The following is an 8,606-nucleotide window of genomic DNA, read 5'->3' as shown; positions in this document are numbered from 1 at the left end:
AAGATATACATATAGAAGGTTTAAATTTGATGGAAATATTAGTTACTCCCAAATTTTAACAGCTTCATTATTTAATTATCAAAATTAGGTTTAGAGATAGCCCCAGACCTTTTATAATGTACGTTGGTCCTGGAATGGAAAGACAAAGGGATGGATCTGAGAGACATTACAATTCCCCCAAGGATTCCTAGGGGTTGGAGTCAATGAGTCTCACCTGAATCTTCAGAAAAGTTTGTGTGTCCTGAGGGAATCAGGTCCTTCCTAGCCTCAGTGGGGGAAAACCTTGCAAGGGTCTTTGTGACCTATCAATTGGACATTTTCCCCATTACTCCTCTTTTTTCTCATTAATAGAATCTGATTTTTATTCAGGTATTCAGCAGTCATGTGCTTCAGTGAAAGCTGGGTCCTCTCTCAGTCTTGCGGAGGGGTGATAAATCTTGGTTAGACTAAACCAATCATGGAAAACTCATTATCATTCCCAGTATCACTGGTTTAGGAATATGCAGGTGGTAGGAATCTGGCCCATGTGAGAGGAAGTCTACTGTGGGACTTCTGAGAAAAGTTTTTTGGATGCCAAAAAGAGACAATGGGAGAAAAGAGTCCCTCTTCATCTCTTAATGTTGTTGAATCTTCATGTGATGCAGAGACCACACGCATCTGACATGCATTACGACAATGAGGGGAAGCCACATAAGAGAACAAGCCAGGAGATGAGAGCAGAAAGACAAAAAGAAAAGTCACTGAATTAACCTTCCCTGTAATATTCTATCTCTAGACTTGTTACTGTGAGGGATAATAACTTTGTCTATTGATTAAGCCTTTTATAGGTGGGGCTTCTGTCCTTAAAATGCTAACAGTTCAGGGAAGGAAACCTTATATATCAAGTTCTTCTTTGCTGGGGTTTCTTCTTCTGAAGTTGATCATTTCTCTGGAGCTGGCATTCATTTTCTTATGGATGGATCTGTGGCCAGACCTTGAGAAGGAAATAAAACGAAGAAGGAAGGAAAGAATGATAGAACAGAACTGCCTGAAAAGTAGAGCTGTGTTCCAGCAGCTATGTTTCTTGAAGATGATTGTATAATGATATAGCTTCCTCAATGTGACTGTGTGATTGTGAAAACCTTGTGTCTGATGCTTCTTTTGTCTACCTTATGGACAGACAAGTAAAACATATGGATTAAAAGTAAATAAATAATAGGGGGAAAAAAAAGAATGATAGAACATCTGATATAGCCTATTATATCTGTCCTCCGCTCACTCAGAATAAGTACTGTGAGACTGCCCATGCCCCACCCCACTTCCTTCCTTGACACCTAGCATCTGTTAGAAAATTTAGAACAGGATAAAGCACAAATAGGCTTGCTATGGGAATAGAACCTACTGATTCCACATACCACTGCTGTTTCCTCCAGGATGCTTCTTGCCTATCCAGATCCAATACTTGTTCCCTCCTTCCTGTTCTCATGTTCACCTCTTCTCTGTGTGAACCAAAATAGTCTCTATTATTGGAGTCCTTTATAAAGGGAATGAACATAAAAAGGGACAGAAATCCATGGAAGCAAGACGTGAAAGAAGCAGTTGATTGTACAACCAAGTGAGGACACTATAAGACATGGTTTGTTTATTTTAGACATTATTCATGATACTCAATGAATGTAGGTGGTCCGAAGGTACAATGACTGAAAAAAAAAATGGAACTATTTGTTGGGGGGCACACCAGAAGAGAGACCACACAAGTCAAAGCAATTTGCAAGCCAATTAGGAGTCTTTATTAGCAGGCCAGCGACTGCCTCAGAAACTCAAGAAAGAGGAAACAGAGAGCAGTCCTGAGGAGTTCTCAAGGGGGGCTTATAAAGGTAAAAACCACAAGCGTATCCACAGAAGCAGGAAAAAGGACATTATCTTTTTGAGCCACATCTTGGTTTGCAGCTGTAAGCAAGCAATTTTATCTACAGAAGCAGAGAAATGCCATTTGCTCTTGCGCAATACATCCCATTCTTTTTGTTTCTTAACAATTATTATTGTTCAATTTTTAACTCTTGGGAACTTCCTGCCCTGGATCTTGTGACTCCGGATACCTTCTTCTTGCTAGGGCCTGATTTATTGCCTGATTTATTGCTCCTGACCCCCCACACTATTAAACTTTCCCATCTGGGAAACCCCTGGTGCTCTCTCAAGCATTAGGAATCCCAAGGAAATAGGCCAAGTCCTTGATGAGGCTTGTCCTTTTGAAACCAATTTCTCTAGTGGAGAGGCTAAAACTACCTATAATTATGCCTAAGAGTTGCTTCCAGGAAAACCCTATAGTTGCTCAGATGTGGCCCTCTCTACCAAGGGTAATAAATTCAGGGGGGATGAACAAGAGATTGAGAGAGGTTTTGATTTTCTATTTGGTGAGACTGTGCTTATCGGTTCTTAGTCTCTTTGGATCAATGAAAATTGTCTAAAATTGAGAGTACTGCTGATTGTACAACCAAGAGAGGACACTGTAAGACATGGTTTGTTTATTTTGGACATTATCCATGATGCCCAATGAATGGAAGTGGCCTAAAGACACATGACTGAGAAGCTGAATGGTGAATTGAGATAAATCTCATTCTCTCTCTCTCTCTCTCTCTCTGTATATATATATATACATATATATACATGGAATGAATCTTGGGGACAATGTGTTATGCAAAATAAGCCAGAAACAAAAGAACAAATACGCCAGTCTCTTTCAGAAAATATTTATAAGAAAATTGGAGCCTAGGTTGTAAGCTCTTATAACCTTACTTAGTCTGAAGTTGTAAGCATATTTCTAGATTCTGAGACACTGAACTATACATGTATTTCCCTGGAACTCTGAGTAACTCTGTGACACCTAAGATTTAGAGCTGGAGTTCTGCAGATCTGAAAGAGAGCATTGCTACATACAATAACAATTAAAGTAACTGAAAAAGAGATCAGACTTGAATTAGAGATTAAAACAAAGCCAGTCTGGTTTAGGGACTAAGGTAAATCACAGCACAGGATAAAAGATGACAGTGTATGTACTCTAGAGCTTCATCTACTGTATAAAACTGAAGGCAGAGAGGTTTACTATGTCTAGAAAGTAAATTTTCTGTAACACCCAATAGCTCATTTAAACAACCCAAACACATGTTGCCCAGAACAGGAATAAAGCCTTGTAATTGCATCTTAAGGTAATACACAGAGACATCCCAGACTATGTTGGGCTGATAATTAGACTATGATGGTACAGTCCCTGGAGAGACTGGAGGAAGAAAAGTACTGGTAGAGTCCCTTGAGGGACTGGAGAAAAAATATGGAACTATTAAACTTTCCCATCTGGGAACCGCCTGGTGCTCTCTCAAACATTAAGGGCTCCCAAGAAAATAGGCCAAGTCCTTGATTTTGAGGCTTTCCCTTTTGAAACTGATTTCTCTAGTGGAGAAGCTAAAACTACCTATAATTATGCATAAGAGTTGCTTCCAGGAAAACTCTTTAGTTGCTCAGATGTGGCCACTCTCTCTCTAAGCCCAACTCTGCAAGGAAAATCACCCTCCTCCCTACATGGGACATGACATTCGGGGTGAAAGTCTCTCTAACAACATGGGACATAACTGCCAGGGATAAGCCTGGTCCTGCACTGTGGGATCAACAATGCCTTCCTGACCAAAAGGGGAAAAATAGCTGCATGTGATATTCTACAAAAGTTTCATGCACTTAGATTACTTTCCAGAAACCAACAACCTCCAGATGGTTCTTAGGCCAGATAAGCCCTGAAACCCAGAAGGGCTAGCCTCTCCAAGAACATTAACAAATTCCACCCCCCATCCCATATTGTCAACAACCCTTTCCAACATGAAAAAGTTAGAATGGCCATAGCCTAAATACCTCTAAAGATTGGGAGAATGATTAAAGGAAGAGGAGGAGTTATAATAGAGAAGATAGGATTTAACAACTGAGTTTCACTGCTGAATCACTATATTGGCATTTCCTTTAACCTCCAGTGTTTTAGCAGCTAGAAGGAAAAACCTGAAACTGTGGAATGTTAACCTATATCAAACTGTGAAATACATCCTATACTGCTTGTTGTAGTTACTTTGAAAATTATTGCTTTTCCTTTTCTTTTTGTATATATGTTAGATTTCACAATAAAAAAATGTTAAAAAAAAAAAAAAAGTCTAATCCATTCCTATGGGTGTAAACCCATTTTAAGTAGGAGCTTTTGATTAAACTACTTCGGTTAAGATGTGACCCACTTCATTCAAGATAGGTCTTAATACTATTATTGGATCCTTTATAAAAGGGATGAATATAGAGAGAGAGAAAGAGAGAGAGAGAGTACCATGTGTTTTAATTTGCTGGAATACAATATATCACATGTGGGGTGGCTTTTATAAAAAGAGCATTTATTAAGTTACAAATTTACTGTTCTAAGCCCATAAAAATGTCCAAATTCAGGCATCCAGAGAAAGATACCCCAACTCAAGAAAGGCCAATAGCATCCAGAACACCTCTGTCCAGCTGGGAAGGCATGTGACTGGTATCTGCTGGTCCTTTGGCTTCTGGTTTCAAACAGTTTCCCCATATGCATTTTCTTTCTGTATCTCTAGACATCTCTGTCTGTGTTGGGACTAAAGCTTTTTCCAAAATGGTTCCCTCTTAAAGGAACTACATAATAGTTTCAAACCAGCCCCAAAACTGTAAGCTTGTGAGCTAATAAATTCCCATTTTCTTTAAGCCAAACCATTTCATGGTATCTGCTTTGAGTGTCCTAAGAAGCTAAAACACCTCTCTTTCCAAAAAATAACATTATCTTTCATTATGGATTTGCTTTGCCTGGTTTTGAACCTTCTATAAATGGAATCATACATTAAGTATTTTAAGAGCTCAATTGAGATATAATTTATATACTATACAATTAGCTCATTTAAAGCATATAATTCAATAGATTGTAGTATATTCACTGAGTTTTGCAATCATCACCACAATCAATTTTAGAACATTTTTATCATTACACAAAAGAAACCCTGTATCCATTAGCAGTTACTGTCTACTATCCCTCACCCCAACCCTAGGCACCCATTAATCTATTTTTCTGTCTTGATGGATTTGCCTAATCATGCAATGTGTGGTCTTTTGTAACTGGCTTCTTTCACTTAACATGATGTTTTCCCATGTGTAGTTTTCAAATGTTTTAGCATGTATCAGTACATCATTCCTTTTATTTCTGAATAAAATTCCAGAACCTGTTTTGTATATACCATATATCAGTTTATAGACATATGGGATGTTTCTACTTTTTGGTTATAATGATATTGCTGCTATGAACATCCAAATATAAGATTTTATATTATATATTTTTGATCAACTTTATTAAGAATTATTTACGCTAATAAAATGAATATGGTATAAATCTTCATATATTTATCTTCTTGACTTCCCTTAAGCAGTGTTTTGCACACATTTTGTTAAAAATTCATCCCTAAATATATTGTTATTGATATTACTGTATATGACACTGTTTTAAAAGTTTTATTTCCTAATTGTTTGTTTCCAGTATAAGCAATACAGTTGATTTTAAGTCATTGACCTCTGAAATCTTGCTAAATTAACTTATTGGTTCTAGTGGTTTGTGGGTTCATTTTGTAGATTGTTAAGGAATTTCTATATACACAATTATGCCATTTGCAAATAAGGACAGTATTACTCCTTCCTTTATAGTCTATACGTATTATTGTTATTGTTGTTTTTCTTACTTTATTATAGTACCTAACACTGTAAGTATAATGCCAAAGAGATGTGGTAAGAGTTGACCTCCTTACCTTGTCCATTTGCTTTGCCTTGGAGGGAATATTTCACCATTTAAAAATATGTAGATTTTTTTTTCTACAAAAAATATGAAACTGATAAAGTTTCATTTTATCCTAGTTTGCTGCAAGTTTTTATCATGAATAGGTTTTGAATTTTGTCAAATGCTTTTTCTGTATCTATTGAGATAATCATACTAATTTTTCTCAAATGTTAAGTCAACCTTACATTTCTGGGATAAATACCACTTGGTTATGATGCATTATTTTTTTATACACTATAGTAGTTACGTTCAAGTGTCAACTTGGCCAAGTGATAGTGCCCAGTTCTGTTGCTATGGATGTAAATCATCAACATGTGAAATTAATCTATGGTGGATTACATCTGCAGTCAGCTAAGGGGAGTGCCTTCTGCAATGAGTGACATTTAATTTGACTAGCTAGAGTTTAAAAGGAGAATCAGAAGAGAAAGAAGCAACTCAGCATAATACAGCACAACTCAGCTCAGAGCTCAGAGCCAACACAGACCAGACATTCGTAGATGCAGAAAGGAATCACCCGGGGAAAGTCATTTGAATCCAGAAGCTGGAAGGGAAGGTCAGCAGACATTGCTGTGCACCTTCCCAAATGGCAGAGAAACCCAGATGAAAGCTAGCTGCCTTTCCACTGAGGAACTGCAAATTTGTAACTAAATAAATCCCCTTTATAAAAGCCAGTCCATCTCTGGTATATTACATTCTGGCAGCCTTAGCAAACTAAAACATACATCATTGGAATGAATTTGGTAATACTTTGTTAAGGACTTTTACATCTATGTTCATGAGGAATTTTGGTTCAATTATCTTTGGCATTTTTGTATCAGGATAATACTGCCCTTATAAATTAAGGTGGAAAGTATTTCCTCTTCTTCTATTTTATGAAACAGTTTAAATAAGAATTTTATTATTTCTTCTTTAAATTTTGTATGGAATATAGCAGTGAATACTTCTGGATCTGGAAATTTTTCTTGGGAAGGTTTTCATTTATAAATTCTTTTTCTTCAATAGTTGTAAGGCCAGTCATGTTTTCTATTTCTTCTTGTTTCTTGGTAATATATTCTTAGCTAGATTTGTACTTTTTCATAGTTGCTCTTAAGGTTTACAATATACATTTAATTTATCACAGCCTGTATTTAATTATATTAAACCATGTAGTGTATAATTTAAGAATCACTTAACTCCTCCCAACTTTTGTGGTATTATTTTCATGTATTTTACTATTACATATGTTATAAACATTTTTAAATACATTGTTATCCTTTTTACTTTAAACTGTCAATTAGCTTTAAGAGAAAATTTTTAAAGAAGAAAAAATATTTATGAACCCTCATATTTACCACTCTTGTAACTCTCTGTAAAATTTTGAGTTTCTATCTTGAATAATTTTCCTCCAGCCTAAAGAACTTCCTTTAAGCCATAACCATGGAGGAACCTCAGGTTACCCTTGATGTAGCAGGTAAGATTACTGACTTGTTAATTGATACAGGAGCCACTTACTCTGCCCTTACCCATCACTCTGGAACTTTGTCCTCAAAAACTTGCACCATTGTGGGAATTGACAGTAACCCCAAAACCCACCAGTTCATACCCCCCATAAATTTCAAACTAAGGGATAGTCTCGTAAGTCATATGTTCCCAGTAGTTCCTAGATGCCTAACCCCTCTACTAAGCCAAAATCTCTTGTTAGCCTTAAGCTTTATATATATCCTCTACTTTCCTTTTGCTCACATACAAATTTATCCTTACCTTAGTGTAGTCCAGAGTACAGTTAATCTCTTTCTCCTCCTGCTAGATATGTGTCCCTCAATGTAGGTAGTTTAAAGCATGGTTCACTAACACAAAACTCTGGGCCTCTACCTACCTAATGATGCATTTATTGAAATGGCAACCACAGAAGATATTCAGGCTGCAGTTGATTATTATACAACCACACCAGGATTAGTATTTGCCAAGCCAGTGAGAGTTCATTTGTCCCTGAAGTATAAAAGAATAAAGAAACCTAAAGAGAAGCCAGATGAGAAGTTTGATCAAAAGCGAGAGCTTGGACTTGTGATACATCTCAGCAATTTATCCCATTCTGACTATTCTGACAGTGCTGTCCTCACACTAGCTGACCCCTATGGGAAAATAAAGAATTATATATTGATAAGGATAAAAAGCAGGACTTTACTGAGATGGAAACCAGAGAAGATGCAATTGCAATGGCTGATCATTGTTTGAAAAAGGCTCTTTGGTTTCAGGGGAGATGTATGAAGATTGATCTGAGAAATATAAAATACTGCTACTGAGGATTATCAGCACAGGTATTGACTTACTAAAAAAAGATAAATTCCCAAACAAATCATATTCTCCAGATGGCAAAGAATGGTGATAAGAAACCCAAAACTGATGTTTCCCAGAAGACTGAAAGTACAGGTAAAGGTAAAGAACAAGAAGAGAAGTCAGGTAAAGATGAAGAGAAAGATATAAAAGATGACCAGACAGAACAACAGCCGAACATATTTCTTGAATCTGAAGATGAGCTATTGTAGATGAAGAAGTAGCAGCACTGCTAGAAAGTGGGAGTTCAGTGGGAGATGAGATCGATCTTGCAAATTTAGGTGATGTGACTTCTGATGGGAAAAAGGAGCCTTGAGACAAAGCTATGAAAAAAGCTATGAAAAAAGATGCATTAGTTGCATTTCATTTTTGGAGAACTTCGTTATATGTTACACTGGTAATTAAGATGCAGGTGCAGTTTTCTTTTAATGTCATGCTATTGTTTATGTAA

The 8,606-nt window shown here is 36.6% G+C and overlaps 1 pseudogene; it reads left to right on the top strand.

The window, feature by feature from the left end:
• The first annotated feature begins 7,672 nt into the window (after window positions 1-7,672).
• On the top strand, window positions 7,673-8,606 carry LOC143647597 (matrin-3 pseudogene; annotated as a pseudogene).

Source organism: Tamandua tetradactyla, chromosome 10 (assembly GCF_023851605.1).
Source record: "Tamandua tetradactyla isolate mTamTet1 chromosome 10, mTamTet1.pri, whole genome shotgun sequence".
Classification (NCBI taxonomy): domain Eukaryota; kingdom Metazoa; phylum Chordata; class Mammalia; order Pilosa; family Myrmecophagidae; genus Tamandua; species Tamandua tetradactyla.
The sequence above is the reverse complement of the archived record's forward strand: the minus strand, read 5'-3'. Positions and strand labels throughout refer to the sequence as shown.